This window comes from Harmonia axyridis, chromosome 1, assembly GCF_914767665.1.
Source record: "Harmonia axyridis chromosome 1, icHarAxyr1.1, whole genome shotgun sequence".
Taxonomy (NCBI): Eukaryota; Metazoa; Arthropoda; class Insecta; order Coleoptera; family Coccinellidae; genus Harmonia; species Harmonia axyridis.
In genome coordinates, this window is record NC_059501.1 from 62,281,732 (window position 1) to 62,299,392 (window position 17,661).

Genomic DNA, 17,661 nt, shown 5'->3' on the forward strand with positions numbered 1-17,661 from the left:
AGATAATTCACAATTAGCTTTATTACTGGAAAAAAGAAGAAGAAAAAAGTCAGATGACCTTCAAAAATTTCCATGTATGTTTTGAATATCTAAAATATACCCTTTTACGACAGAAGAGTGCAAAAATATAAGTAACCTATCCATTTTTGAAGAATTCGAGTGCAGTGCTGTTGAATTTATAATTAATAAATCAAATCGTTGTGAAATCTTTTATACAAATAATTTCAACTATATATCCTATTATATTATCATAATATTATTTGCCGCTCATGTGAAAAATGAATTAATAAACCTTGGAAACTAGACTCTCAAACTTTTAACCTGATTTGTCAAAAAGATTCCACCTAGATATGATATTACAATTGCTTTGGAGGTAACATCAGCGATGGGTATTTGAAAGGCCAGTCTATTCATTCTGTTTTTTTTAGGTTGTTCATTTATAGCTATACTGAATAATTCTTAAAAAAAAAATTCATTTTAAATGTGAATCAGTTAAATTTGGATTTGTGCATATGACTATAAATTTGAGAAAGACATATTCTTCTCAATTCGACTATTGGTCTTTTTAATAATACTTCGAAGATATTGATTTCAATAATGTATGGAATATTTTCATTGGTCTTCCTTCAGATGAAGTTTGGCGATTATGTTTTCTTCAAATGAATATTTATTCTCCATTTTTTTGTTGAACAATCAAATCATTGATGGATGGCGAAGATATACATATATAAAATCAGTTCAAATTTTTCACCTGAAATACTAGTCAAAATGTTACAACAGAAATAAAATTTGAAGGATCATTCAGTATATGACAAATTTTAACATGGCAGTTACTTTCAAAATTGGTATCAATTTATCAGCAATTCAATGTAGGTATAAAAAATACTTTAAAAAGTAACTATTTATCAAAACTTTCCATGTCATGAATGAATGATTAAACTTTTATAAAAATGTATATACCTATTTGTTCACTAAAGTTTCCAATCTCTATGGCCAGTTCGAAATTCTATCCTACTGATTTATTCATTGCTTTTAATTTTGGTAGAAATTAAATTATTAATTGATTCAGATCCAAAGTTAACATTTGAAAAAAATCAAATCAGTGTAGTTATCGAACCCACTAACATGGGTCAATAGTATTGGCTGATACAATTTCAGTACAGAGGCAGTCATTTCAAATACTGAACACAGGTTCTTCTGACTGAAGTAAAAATTGAACAATGATCTTTTTTTTACTTGCATCTTGAAATGAGTTTTGCACTTTTCCAGTGTTCAATAATGAGATAATTATTAAATTGACTCTCTTTTGTTCAATCAAATTTCAATTTAGTTTTCAAAGGAGTTTTCATGTTCACAATCAGACATGTTGAATTATTGCAATACATATTTGAAGAATATAAACAATGACTATACTATTTTTTCATAATTTCTAGTGATATTCATACCTAAGCATTTTTCAGCTTTCCCTAAATTCTTTAATAATATTAATAAACATTTTCATTCTCCAAAAATCATTACATATTTTTCTATACAATAAAATTGGGAAACGTCAAAAGAAAAACCAAAATACAAATGAAATTAATCAATTCAATCCTGAGAGGAAATCAAAAATATTATAAGGTTCTTGATAAAGTAATAATCTGAACGAAACAACCCGAAACAATTTGAAATCACTTATTTCTCTTATGTGTATTGGTAGTGAATTGAATAGCTTTATACACATATTTGTTGGAGATTTTTCAGTAGATGCCAGATAATGCCGAGGATAAAAGAAAAAATTATGTCTCGTGTTGTGGCAACCTATCTTTTTGAACTTCCTGAAATATTCCGGTTGCTTGAATATGAACTGTAAATACTTGTAGATGTACAAAGCTGGTAAAGTGAGAATGATATTTTCTCTGAAAATACCTTGACAGGTTTCTCGAAACTTCAAGTTAAAAATACACCGCATGGCAAGTTTTTGAATTCGGAACACACAATCTGATTCTTGACTACTGCCCCAGATCAACAGTCTATAACTCATGAGAGCCTGAAACTTGGAATAGTAGATCGTTTTCAAAAAATTAACATTGAATTCAGATTTGAGGACACGCAAGGTATATAAAACTTTGTTAAGCGATTTACAAAGATGTTGAATATGTTCAAACCAATTAAGGAGTTGGTCCACAATAACTCCCAAAAATATTTCAGTGGTATCTCTTCATCCAAAAATTGTAAGCCCTCAGATACCTCAGTTTTACGCAGCTTATGTGAGAATAGTATAAACTCGGGTTTCTCAGTAGTTACTAATTTTTTTTTCTATTTGAAAATTAAAAATTTCAAATTTCATCAATGTAGATATTTGTTTGTGGAAATTATGTGAAAACCTCATGAAAATCGATGATTTACAAGACGAAATGACTCTAAATGCGTATAATAATTATATTGATAATAATTTAATATTGAACTGTACAACCACGTGGAGGTATTCCCTCTTAATGGAACTAGTATTTGCTGGCAAATAGATAAACTTGTCTATAATGAAATAAAGAAGAAGAAAAAAACTTCTCGGTTCTACGAGACGGATCTCAGGTAATGTAATCTAAGTCTCAGAATTGTACTGATTCGATCAGTGGTGGGATTCTGTAACGGCAAAGCGAAGCGAAAACGTGACGAAACGACAGTTTTGCTCGGTTCGGTATTCTGTAAAGGGATTCGGCAATAGTCGTGTTTGCCGAAGCAAAGAACGACCTCATGACGATAACGAAACATTTTAGGGTTCGTTGTCATTACGAAAAGTCCGACGACGTTTTTGATTGGTTTACTTTTACCACGTGACCAAGTCTTAAGCGTCATATTATGACACTTGAATGATTTCGATTTCGAGGTTATAATTTTGAATGTTTTGCTTCACAATATCACAATTCTTAATATTAAGTTTGAAATTCATTCTATTAATTATTGAAAAATTGCGTTATGAAAGTTATCTTCAAGAAAAGAACACACACATTTCTCAAAAAATTTCCCTTTATTTTGGGTCTTTTCAGAATCATTAGGGAATTTATTTCTTCCTTGGAATACATGGTTAATCAATTTAGTCACTTCACTAACACAACGACTGACCATGGGTTGACTTACTGCTAGCAAATATTCTTGTCCAATACCTCGTTGGTAATTTCCACTTGCAAAAAATCTCAGAGTTATCAATATTCGCTGTTCAAATGGCGTTCTCGTGTTCCTCCAATAATTATCCATAAATGGTTTCAATTCATCGAATAGAACGTGAACTAAATGTTTCGACAAACGGAAAACGTCTATGAATCTCTCATCCGTTAAGTTAAATGGATCACTTCTATCTCGAAGAAATCTATTCTCCTCTCTTGTAATAGTTAGACGAACTCTTCTTGAGATTTCCTCGTCGATGATCAGAATCATTGAAAACATGATGAATATTTCTTTATACCTATACACACTATTAGTTGACTCCCCGAACTTATTTTGTAGTATGGGTAGGTTTTGTAACTGGAATAAGAATGAAGGTTTTAAATTATAATCCATTGAACGAGGTTCCATTTCGAATTTCTTCCAGTGCTCAAATAAGACTTTTTGTAATACTCAATATTTGCATTCAGGTGCTGTATTCAATTAGCTTATTCATTCTTAATGATACACTAAACAGTTTAAAATGGTATGAAACCCTTTGTTAAGTAACTTCCAATGAGAGTCATAAATCAAAATATAATTTCTGACAATACTCAAGTTAAATACTGTGGATTATTCAAAGGACATTACAGCTAGAGTCCATAAAAGGGACTCTTATCTCATTGCTCTTATTAGAGATTATCTCAGGTACCTCATATGTCAAAACCTGCAGAATGCTACAGTAGCTTAAATATCTACTTATTTGCAACGTTGCCAATGTTCCTTCGTGTAAAGTCGGTAAGCTCCGACAACGAAACTAAAAGCGTAAAGATAACGAAACGATAAAGAAAAAGACGCTTACAGAATACCGCATTCGCTTCGCTTAGCTTCGCTTCGTAACGTTATCGCTTTCGTTTGCTATGATAACGAAAGTTACAGAATCCTACCCCAGTAAGGTGATATTCATCGTCTTCGATAGTTGTGTTAGTTAAGAGAAAAACACATATGTTTTTATGAGATATCGTTCGCTCTTTATTGCAAGTGTTATTTATATTTTGTGTTTGTTCTTGCAAGTTTATAAGAATATAACTGTTTAATCATGGCTGAACTTACAAATCCAGTTTACAATGATAGTGAAGATAGAGATATGGATAATGTGAGTATGCCAATAATTCAATTGCTTTTTTTCATTTTTCTGGAATTTTTTTTGTCGATTAGTCCTGACTTCCTCAGATGGGTATGGTTACAACTATTTTAATTTACGTTCGTTTTCTTGATGGGAAACTTTGTGTAATTTACGTTCGTTTTCTTCATGGGAAAGATTGTGTTACGGTTAACTAGTTGATCAAAATTTTTGTTAGTCTTATTGTTTATTTACTATTTATTTGAGATGCTGAAAGCATTCATGGACCGGAATGAAAATAAATTTTCTAATTCTGTCTTATTTGCACTGCTTTTTGAATGTTAAATCAATTGGTTTTACAATAACGCGGAGAACTGTAAAATATGCCTTTTTTAACGAATATGTTCGGTAAATGTTTTCTTAGCCCATGTAGGATTTGAATTTTGTTAATTCCTCAATTTTTGTCGTATTTGCTCTTTGAAACTTTATTCAATTGGTTTCGTTTTAACGTGGAGAACTGTAAAATTGATCCTTTTCCCAAAATTTGGTTTGTAAATAATCTTTTATCCTATATTCGATTTTTTTGTTTTTTTTTCGGATATTCATAATTTTTTCCAGAAAAGGAAGTTGATTCCTGGTAGAGTAGATTCAGTTTGAAAGTCCATCGTTCGTAATTTCAAAAAAATTGTTATAATGAGAATTCAATGAATCTCGGCTATATTATCATTTCCTAAAACGATGAAGATCTAAACATTTAATTGACGAAAAACTGTAAAATTCCTACCAAGTAGAGACCAAAACAATCTAATGTGTCATTTATTAAATTTTATTTCAGGATCCATCCAAGCTGGCTAAATCAAACACTAGTTGTTCAGACAGAGGGTCAAGCACTAGCGCTTCAGACAGAGAGTCAAGCACTAGCGCTTCAGACATTGAATCGAGTACTAGCTGTTCAAACAATAAATCTAATATTTGCAGCGATTCAGAAGAGAAAACTGTTAGTATTGAGAAAGAAAAGCAAGCTAGCAGTTGCCAAAAGGTCGAAGCTAGTAGTGACCAAAGGGTCGAAGTTAGCTATATGACCAAAAGGACGTAACTAGCAACGATTCTGGGGACGAATCTAGTTCCGAATCAGAAAGTGATTCGAATGAAGGAGTCAATTCAGATGTGATAGCTTATAATTCAGAAGGAGCGAAAGACAAAATCGATGAAAAAAAGGAATACTTGAAGAAACTTCGCATCAAAATCAGAATCATACGAGGCAAAAACACTACTTACGAAATCGTAAAGCCTAGCGATGATAGTGATGAATTGAAAGAGAACACGCTATCCGTGAAAACACAAAAAAGAGGAAGAGGGAAGAAACCAAGCCAGAAGAGAATAAATCAAAGTTGAGAGCAACGGAGTTATTCTCAGATGACACTTATTCTGAAATTCCTAAGCACGAGTCAAAGTCGCCATCGAAATCTAGCCCGAAAAAAGAGGAAGCTAAAGAGAAGATTCATGTGCCAACCAAACTAGAACTTAACTTGATTCGGTTGTCCAAGGATAACCTGGAAAAAATAATTGATATGCCATCTTTCGATAAAATAGCAACTGGTTGTATTATTAAAATTGGAGTTGGCCAATACGAACATGAGGCGATTTATGCAGCTACCCAAATATTGGATGTATGTGAAACAGCCAAGGTGTATCCCTCCTATCATTAGGAAGGACTAGAACGAATAAGGTATGTTAAAATTGTCAAGTTCTTCATATTCGAATTGGAATTTAATCAAACAAAATTGGCACATTATACGTTAATTTTTTTTTTCAGGGATTCGTAGTACGCATTGGAACCGAATATAGGGTATTTAGATTCGAATTCGTTTCTAATCAAGATATCAATGATAGCGAATACCATCAATGGCTGGTAGGTCACATTAGGTCAGGCCAATCCTTTCCAAAAAAACAACTGGTGGAACAGAAAAAGGAAGATATTACAGAAGCTATGACATATGAATTCAGCAACCAAGAATTGTAAGTTATTTTTTATGAATTATAAAGGTCAAATGAGTCTATTACATGAAAGCAATTTAAAAGTTTCATAAAAATTATAATATCGTTGTTATTCTTTTAGTTCGTTTTTAATATTTTGTCGATTCAGAATTGTATTTCTAGATAAAAAAGTATATATGTATATTGAATATTGAAGATTTGGTTCTTTTTGGTTCTGTTTTAATAACTTACTTTTTCAACTACCATTTTCAACCAATACACATTCAATTGAGGCAATAATTATACAGATTTCTAGTTTCCTCTCAAATCAAGGAAAAAAAAAGGTTCGAACAAAATGTACTCAATTTCGCAATGGAGAAGGGAATATTAGCGGAAGAAAAAGAATTAGCAATAATCAAAATATTTCGTAATCGATTTTGATATACTGACCTTTGAATTTAATATATTCGGTTCTTATGGGGGGTACTTATTTCGATTCATGGGTTGGCGAAATAATTGGCGTAAACATAAAATGTAACATGTAATATTTGTCCAAATTAGTTCGTTTTGTTTTATTTATTCATTTTATTATTCTTTCAAATTGATCGTTAGCGGATTTTTCACGTAGGGTTATTTCATTTATGTAAAATCAAATATGAATTCGGTTTTGAAAATTGACATGGGCTAGTTTTTTCAAGTGAACCATTTATCTCGTATATTTCTAATGTTATGGAAATGTTAGAAATGCTTTTGCTATCACAACTGGAGCACCTCTGTATTCTTCTTAAAACTGATTGCTTGATGAATTTCATAACTACTTTTTGATATTGGTAGTTTTGAATTGCATTGTTTCAACGATTCTGACGAGACAGACCATAAGTTTGAATGTTTTTCCGATATTTCTTTCATTTCGATGAGTATTTGAATTACCTTATTAAATCAAAATTTACATTTCGATCCAGTAAGCTGTTATGAAATTAACACAGAACCAAAAACTCAAGACCCTTTTTATAAATTGAGTATTATACGAATTCGCCTACAAACTATTTGTCTTTGTCTTTCGTCTTTATTTCATTGCATTTTTCTATTGTTACAGTGGGACCTGTGAGGGTGAGGCAGAAACCAGAGAAGAGAGACTTAGTGACTCACAATCTCAAGGCAAGGGATTGTGTAGAGTAGGTACGATCCCGATATTTTCAAGTGAATTCGGGAAATTTTCAAGAATTTTCATTTTCCCGGATTGTTCAGGAGAAAAAAGCATTGTTTGTTTTCAAGTGCTGATTAAGTACTACGTCAGTAATACAAGGCAGCAGATTTTTCCCAGTGAAGAAATGATCAATAAAAAGAAAGAAAATATATTTGATATATGTACATACGTGAATAATACTTTTGTAATTTGAATAATATGCAATATATTTCCAGTGACCCAGCGAAAATTTTATTTTACAGAACGAAAATGATTGTGTTATATGTGATAAGATTAATATTTCAATCTTTAAATGTTCTTGTTTAGCAGTATTTTGTATAAATTATGTTTTGTATTTATTGTAAATTTATTCATATATTTTAGTATTTTCTTATATCTTCTATTTTGTTTTCAACCCTCTTCTTCGATAAAAACTTCATGAATCCATTGAATCATGTTGAACCATGGTTTTGAGGCTATTTAAAATTCTAAGTAAAAAACCATTACCTCACAGATTAGATAATTCCATCAATTAGTTTATTCATTCATTTCGTTCATTTTTACTGTTTTATGTGGTGAAATTTTTCAGAAGGATCACACCACAACGTGATTTTCAATTGAAATTCATGAATATTTATTTATGCCTCTTTTATCATGAGTTTGTTTGATTTTTCAATATGCTTATACAGGATGATTCACCGGAATGGCCTATTAGACGTTTATGGCAGATTAATTATAATTTTGAGCTGAAAATTTACACATTGTTGTTTGAAACAATGATCTATCTCCCAAAAAATATTTTCAGATTTCTACAACCTCCGGTTAAACCGGACACGGACTGCTATTTCCCTATTTCAAATGAAACACCCAAGATATTATTGTATCTTTAGAAAGCTTCTTTGATGACAATTTCAGCCATACCTTGGGTGAAAACTCAAAGATTAATTTTTTCTTATGAAAAAAATACTGTTGATGATGACTCATATTTTTAAAATTTTTCTATCGGAAAATCTTTTTTCGAAAAATTTTGTTTTGAGGAATAAGATATAATCCACTTTCTACATTTATTGTTCATATCTAGATGATGTCTAAAAGCTAAAAATGATTAAAGCTAGGTTGACATGGGTAGTGCATTGCGTTCAATGATTTTACGCCTTATTCACAGGCGACGAAACGACGTATATTCGTATCGCCATAACCTATTTGGCAAATTTATGTTGTTTCTTCGTCGGCACAAAGGGATGCCGACCAGCCCTGATGACTGCACATGTCTTTCTGCGTCAATCTAGATATTTATGACTATGATGCGGCTCCTTTTTGATGGGAATTAACTTTGTCGGAATTCCTGTTGTTTATGACCCAATTAAATCTCATTCCGAATTTCTAAACATGTGATTTTTGTTGATCAATCGCAAAACGTTTGTGGGTCTATTTTCATAGGACTGTTTTTTCGTTTTCTCTTGCCGTTAATATTTTCACAAAAATTTTCGTCTGAGAATATTTGTTTATAGTTAGGCTATAGACAGGGTATCCCGGGAAGAATGCGACAAATGGATGCATAAATAAAGGTCATCATGAAGGACTCGTATCGAGATCGCCGTTTGCTATATACAGGGTGATGTTAACCTTATAAGTGAAATTTCATAGTTCAATAACTCTTTAACTTATCGACAGGAAAATTTCAAATTATGAAGTGTAGTCACCCTACTATCGCCTTCCTTCAATATTTCTGAAATCGGGAACAAATCAGATCCGGACTTTTTCTATTTTTGGAAATATTGGATCACCCTGTATGTGCTTTATGATTTTATCTCGAATTTATAACCGCAAATAATTAATTCATAGAGAAAATTCAAAAATCATTATTGGCACTGTCATACAGGGTGATCAATAAACATTGACTTATGAGTGGAATTTCATTGTGCGATAAACTTATCAGTAGAATTAAATTCGAAATTTGCAGATCGCAATTCCTGACGTCAAAGGAAATACCTTTTTCCTTTACCATTTTTTCCGAATCGGCTCGGTTGAAAAGATATTGGCTGTTGGAAATCCGTGAAAAAATTTAAGTTTTAGTTATATCCCGCAAATGGAATGGAATCGGGCATGTACAAGCAAAGATTTCCATCCTTTGAAGAAAAAGTAGTGAGTTATTTCTGAAAATCTGACCAGAACAAGGCAACTGCACAAATGTAGCAAAAGTATCAGAAGCAATTTTGGCCGAAGAAAAACGAAAGTGCACGACTTACTTTCTTCAATTTTTTTTTACGAAAATGTCAAGGGCACAACTTTTCATAAGTGCAGCACAAAATCGAAATACAGATGTGCTGGGATGAGTTTTTTTTTCTAATTTTTGAGTATTCCTGTGAAAGACAAAAAATTTATGACTTCGGTGCTATCTTGGCTTTTAATTGAATTCTGTGATATTTAGTAAATGTACTAAAAATTTATTTCATCCGTTGAAACCCAATAAACATATTTTGGGAAATAGTTTCAAAGTCGTATGTAACAAAAAAAAAGTTACAAAGTATCACAAACCTAGTACAGCACAATTCAGTAAAAAGAAAATCGAAAATATCCCTTGTCTTCTTCCACTATGGTCGCACAAATACCACGAAAAACGCTAAATATCTAACATGTTTGATATCCCATTTTACGTTCGTGCCGGCTGCGAAACCGTCCGTTTCGAGAATAGTTTCTCAACTCCTCCGTTGACACGATTCGATCTCTACACATAACCAACCTCGCTTGTGCTTCACTACCCGTGTCAACTAGGATAAATCGTTCATTTCGTGAATATTCGCACGATTCTTCCGTTGACACGGGTCGTTTTCCATGTATTCTGGAACCACAGCTGTTATCCACTATCCATGTCAACCTAGCTTAAAACTTGCTTTAGGAATTCGATTCAAACAAGAAACAACAAAATATCTCATTTGGTGATATCCTAATATTGCAATGGAAATGAAAGAATTGAATCCAATAACTGCTTATGCTCGTCCTGGAAGTCTGTGAGTCCGAAAAAACCATTTTCGGGCGTGTTGCGTACAATATTTTTTCGGCAACCGTGTAGAATAACACTAAGATGCATAGAATACCTGGTGTGTCTACTTATACCTGTAAAACTTTCAGACAAAACGGGAGATTTTTCGGATTTATACCTACTTGATTTCGAGGGATCGCGGGCTTTTCAGATGGCGCATACACCGGTGTGAAAGCAGCAAACCGAGATAGCAAACTTTGACCTTGAAATCCTCGTACGAGACTCAATGATTGGGCGGATTTCGATGCAAAAATACTTATTATTAAATGTGCCAAATTTGCGGTTTCTCGAAAACTATATATAGGATCGAATTCAAATTTGGAGGTATCCTCCAGGAGCCATAGCGCCTAACAACTGCATATACGGCATTTACGTACACCTCAAGGGGGCCCATGGGGGGCATCAAATGTGTCAAATTTGAGGTTTCTCGAAAACTATACATAGGATCGAATACAAATTTGGAGGTGTCCTCCAGGACCCATAGCGCCTGACAACTGCATATACGGCATTTACTTACACCTCAAGTGGGCCCATGGGGGGCATCAAATGAGATAAAAAAATTCGGTTTCTCGAAAACTATACATAGGATCGAATCCAAATTTGGAGGTGTCATCCAGGACCCATAGCGCCTAAGAACTGAATAAACGGCATTTACTTACACCTCAAGGGGGCCCATGGGGGGCATCAAATGTGTCAAATTTGAGGTTTCTCGAAAACTATACATAGGATCGAATTCAAATTTGGAGGTGTCATCCAGGATCCATAGCGCCTAAGAACTACATAAACGGCATTCACTTACACCCCAAGGGGGCCCATGGGGGGCATCAAATGTGTCAAATTTGAGGTTTCTCGAAAACTATACATAGGATCGAATTCAAATTTGGAGGTGTCATCCAGGATCCATAGCGCCTAAGAACTACATAAACGGCATTCACTTACACCCCAAGGGGGCCCATGGGGGGCATCAAATGTGTCAAATTTGAGGTTTCTCGAAAACTATACATAGGATCGAATTCAAATTTGGAGGTTTCATCCAGGATCCATAGCGCCTAAGAACTACATAAACGGCATTCACTTACACCCCAAGGGGGCCCATGGGGGGCATCAAATGTGTCAAATTTGAGGTTTCTCGAAAACTATACATAGGATCAAATTCAAATTTGGAGGTGTCATCCAGGACCCATAGCGCCTGACAACTGCATATACGGCATTTACTTACACCTTAAGGGGGGCCATGGGGGGCATCAAATGTGTCAAATTTGAGGTTTCTCGAAAACTATACATAGGATCGAATTCAAATTTGTAGGTGTTCTCCAGGAACCATAGCGCCTGACAACTGCATATATGGCATTTACTTACACCTTGAGGGGGTCCTTGGGGGGCATCAAATGAGATAAAAAAATTCGGTTTCTCGAAAACTATACATGGGATCGAATTCAAATTTGGAGGTGTCATCCAGGACCCATAGCGCCTAATAACTGCATATACGGCATTTACTTACACCTTAAGGGGGGCCATGGGGGGCATCAAATGTGTCAAATTTGAGGTTTCTCGAAAACTATACATAGGATCGAATTCAAATTTGGAGGTGTTCTCCAGGAACCATAGCGCCTGACAACTGCATATATGGCATTTACTTACACCTTAAGGGGGTCCTTGGGGGGCATCAAATGAGATAAAAAAATTCGGTTTCTCGAAAACTATACATAGGATCGAATTCAAATTTGGAGGTGTCATCCAGGACCCATAGCGCCTAAGAACTGAATAAACGGCATTTACTTACACCTCAAGGGGGCCCATGGGGGGCATCAAATGTGTCAAATTTGAGGTTTCTCGAAAACTATTCATAGGATCGAATTCAAATTTGGAGGTGTTCTCCAGGAACCATAGCGCCTGACAACTGCATATATGGCATTTACTTACACCTCAAGGGGGCCCATGGGGGGCATCAAATGTGTCAAATTTGAGGTTTCTCGAAAACTATACATAGGATCGAATTCAAATTTGGAGGTGTCCTCCAGGACCCATAGCGCCTGACAACTGCATATACGGCATTTACTTACACCTCAAGGGGGCCCATGGGGGGCATCAAATGAGATAAAAAAATTCGGTTTCTCGAAAACTATACATAGGATCGAATTCAAATTTGGAGGTGTCATCCAGGATCCATAGCGCCTAAGAACTGAATAAACGGCATTTACTTACACCTCAAGGGGGCCCATGGGGGGCATCAAATGTGTCAAATTTGAGGTTTCTCGAAAACTATACATAGGATCGAATTCAAATTTGGAGGTGTCCTCCAGGACCCATAGCGCCTGACAACTGCATATACGGCATTTACTTACACCTCAAGGGGGCCCATGGGGGGCATCAAATGAGATAAAAAAATTCGGTTTATCGAAAACTATACATAGGATCGAATTCAAATTTGGAGGTGTCATCCAGGATCCATAGCGCCTAAGAACTGAATAAACGGCATTTACTTACACCTCAAGGGGGCCCATGGGGGGCATCAAATGTGTCAAATTTGAGGTTTCTCGAAAACTATTCATAGGATCGAATTCAAATTTGGAGGTGTTCTCCAGGAACCATAGCGCCTGACAACTGCATATATGGCATTTACTTACACCTTAAGGGGGTCCTTGGGGGGCATCAAATGAGATAAAAAAATTCGGTTTCTCGAAAACTATACATAGGATCGAATCCAAATTTGGAGGTGTCATCCAGGACCCATAGCGCCTAAGAACTGAATAAACGGCATTTACTTACACCTCAAGGGGGCCCATGGGGGGCATCAAATGTGTCAAATTTGAGGTTTCTCGTAAACTATACATAGGATCGAATTCAAATTTGGAGGTGTCATCCAGGATCCATAGCGCCTAAGAACTACATAAACGGCATTCACTTACACCCCAAGGGGGCCCATGGGGGGCATCAAATGTGTCAAATTTGAGGTTTCTCGAAAACTATACATAGGATCGAATTCAAATTTGGAGGTGTCCTCCAGGACCCATAGCGCCTGACAACTGCATATACAAATCATGATGAAAGACACATACTGAAAACCACATTGAAATAAATAATTTTTCAAAATATAAAATTGCGTGAAAATTCAAAAAAGTTGAAGGGGATGGCACAGGGTGCAACAAATATCCTTCATAAATGCATCAACATTTGCCAAAACTAAAACAAAAATTGAACTGTTTCAGGATTTTCTTTCAAAATATTCTTCTTTTGAGAATATGAATTTGTTTCATAATTTTGACGCGCAGCGTATATTCACTATCAACAGTCATTTTCTCTTCGATAGCCAATTTTTTGTTTAGTAGCTATTGCTGCTTTCTTGACGGAATACATCATACAGGAAGATACTGATCCTGACAAAGACTACATCGCATTGATACCTTGTGGACACAGTAGGTACCGAAAAATGTGATGTAGGTACACCTATTATAAAATATTTATATGTTGCATATTATGTTTCGGTTGTCCGCTCAAGGGAGAATTTCGTAACCGAGTAGGTATACGAAAAATAGGTGTACGCGTCCGCCCAAGGGAGTGTCCGCTCAAGAGAGGGTACCATCTGAAGGATTTGCATTACCGAATTCAGGACTATGAAAATGTGTCCGTTCAACAGAGGTGTCCGTTAGTAGAGGTTTCACTGTATTGCCAACAGGCCGAATCCAACAAAATTTCGCTAAAGGTTGCGCGTTTCTGTTCTCGAAATGACTGCCAAGTTTCAATTCCATATCTCTCGTAGTTCCTGAAATAATATCAGGGAAATAACCTCAAAATGTCTTTAACTCCTAAGCCGTACGTCCCATTTTGATGAGAAATCTACCCTGAAAGTTTGAAGTCGATAGGACCAACGGTACCTACTCCCGTTATCGTGCATACGGCAGACCGACCGTTGCCAAAAAATCTGACAACGGATTCGTAATCAGGGAGTACAAATTAGACGTTTTAGACCATTTTCGGCTCAAAATTCGAAAATTACAGACATTTAGACGAAATGATAGGACGATGTACCCCAGAACATGCGCCCAAAAATTTCTGTGAGTGATATATACCTAATATATACTACTTCCTGCACACGACGATATTTTGACAACCAGGTGATTTTGTATTGTAATGCAAATTAGCAATGAGGGTCACACGATAGATCCCAGTTTGAACTTAACTAAACTTCAAATAATATAATATAATAATGATATTTATAATCATACATCGTAAACTACCGGCTCATCCAAATGCGATCTGCGCGGAGGACAAACTACGTATTTCACGTTGACTTGCGATCTACGATCCATCGGGGAGAATACAATAGGAGTAACTGGAGTAAGAAGCGGAAAGCATCTTTCTCTTTCAGTCATCGGATATGCAATGCGCAGGCGCTCGAATACACTTGACTATGCGGTGGAATTCCAGAAGCGATGCGAACTATCGGGAACATTTGTAACATTGTATTTACACTGAAAATTTAATAAGGAAATTGATATTATTCATAGTTAGAACACGGATAACTGATAAACTCTGGGTGATATACGTTTTAAACATAATTGTATTCGAAGCAGTTTACTTTAATATTTGTGTGCATAAATTACTAAAATAATTGTAACTCCAAATTCTAAATCATAATCTATGCTATTGTATAATTTTTAAGAAATTTTTTTAAATTTTGCTACTAAAATTATCCACCAACGACCTTCAATGGGTGTAAGTAAATGCCGTATATGTAGTTCTTAGGCGCTATGGATCCTGGATGACACCTCCAAATTTGAATTCGATCCTATGTATAGTTTTCGATAAACCTCAAATTTGACACATTTGATGCCCCCCATGGCCCCCTTGAGGTGTAAGTAAATGCCGTATATGCAGTTATTAGGCGCTATGGGTCCTGGAAGACACCTCCAAATTTGAATTCGATCCTATGTATAGTTTTCGAGAAACCGAATTTTTTTATCTCATTTGATGCCCCCCAAGGACCCCCTTAAGGTGTAAGTAAATGCCATATATGCAGTTGTCAGGCGCTATGGATCCTGGATGACACCTCCAAATTTGAATTCGATCCTATGTATAGTTTTCGAGAAACCTCAAATTTGACACATTTGATGCCCCCCATGGGCCCCCTTGAGGTGTAAGTAAATGCCGTTTATTCAGTTCTTAGGCGCTATGGGTCCTGGATGACACCTCCAAATTTGAATTCGATCCTATGTATAGTTTTCGAGAAACCGAATTTTTTATCTCATTTGATGCCCCCCAAGGACCCCCTTAAGGTGTAAGTAAATGCCATATATGCAGTTGTCAGGCGCTATGGTTACTGGAGAACACGTACAAATTTGAATTCGATCCTATGTATAGTTTTCGAGAAACCTCAAATTTGACACATTTGATGCCCCCCATGGCCCCCCTTAAGGTGTAAGTAAATGCCGTATATGCAGTTATTAGGCGCTATGGGTCCTGGATGACACCTCCAAATTTGAATTTGATCCTATGTATAGTTTTCGAGAAACCTCAAATTTGACACATTTGATGCCCCCCATGGGCCCCCTTGGGGTGTAAGTGAATGCCGTTCATGTAGTTCTTAGGCGCTATGGATCCTGGATGACACCTCCAAATTTGAATTCGATCCTATGTATAGTTTTCGAGAAACCTCAAATTTGACACATTTGATGCCCCCCATGGGCCCCCTTGAGGTGTAAGTAAATGCCGTTTATTCAGTTCTTAGGCGCTATGGGTCCTGGATGACACCTCCAAATTTGAATTCGATCCTATGTATAGTTTTCGAGAAACCGAATTTTTTATCTCATTTGATGCCCCCCAAGGACCCCCTTAAGGTGTAAGTAAATGCCATATATGCAGTTGTCAGGCGCTATGGTTACTGGAGAACACCTACAAATTTGAATTCGATCCTATGTATAGTTTTCGAGAAACCTCAAATTTGACACATTTGATGCCCCCCATGGCCCCCCTTAAGGTGTAAGTAAATGCCGTATATGCAGTTATTAGGCGCTATGGGTCCTGGATGACACCTCCAAATTTGAATTCGATCCTATGTATAGTTTTCGAGAAACCGAATTTTTTTATCTCATTTGATGCCCCCCAAGGACCCCCTTAAGGTGTAAGTAAATGCCATATATGCAGTTGTCAGGCGCTATGGGTCCTGGAGAACACCTCCAAATTTGAATTCGATCCTATGTATAGTTTTCGAGAAACCTCAAATTTGACACATTTGATGCCCCCCATGGGCCCCCTTGAGGTGTAAGTAAATGCCGTTTATTCAGTTCTTAGGCGCTATGGGTCCTGGATGACACCTCCAAATTTGAATTCGATCCTATGTATAGTTTTCGAGAAACCGAATTTTTTATCTCATTTGATGCCTCCCAAGGACCCCCTTAAGGTGTAAGTAAATGCCATATATGCAGTTGTCAGGCGCTATGGTTACTGGAGAACACCTACAAATTTGAATTCGATCCTATGTATAGTTTTCGAGAAACCTCAAATTTGACACATTTGATGCCCCCCATGGCCCCCCTTAAGGTGTAAGTAAATGCCGTATATGCAGTTATTAGGCGCTATGGCTCCTGGAGGACACCTCCAAATTTGAATTCGATCCTATATATAGTTTTCGAGAAACCGCAAATTTGGCACATTTAATAATAAGTATTTTTGCATCGAAATCCGCCCAATCATTGAGTCTCGTACGAGGATTTCAAGGTCAAAGTTTGCTATCTCGGTTTGCTGCTTTCACACCGGTGGCGCATACATCGTTTACATTTGATATTTCTCTCAATTCTCGACTCTTGTGAACCAAGGGCGTAGATCTTTTTTTTTCTTGGGGAGGGATAATCGAAAAAAAAATTTTTGACGACAACTTTTATTCATATCTGTAATGTTAGAAAAAGAAGTTTGAACCAAATTACTCGAAATAATTTTTGTTGTTACTAATTCGGTTGTTCTTACCTTGTTCTCAAATAAGAGTTACGAAGGAAAATGAGAAATTACTTGGATAATTTTGAGATAAAAAAGTTTCATGAATATGAGCCCACAAAGGCTTTGCTTTCAATATACAGGTTGTTTCTAGTGTGTCGTACAATTTATCAAATACTTATTAATCTTCGCTACAGATTAGGTAAATAAATACCAAAACTTATAATTAATGTATTCATTAGAGCTTACTAGCTAGATCTTAAAAATAATTTGGATTTTCCT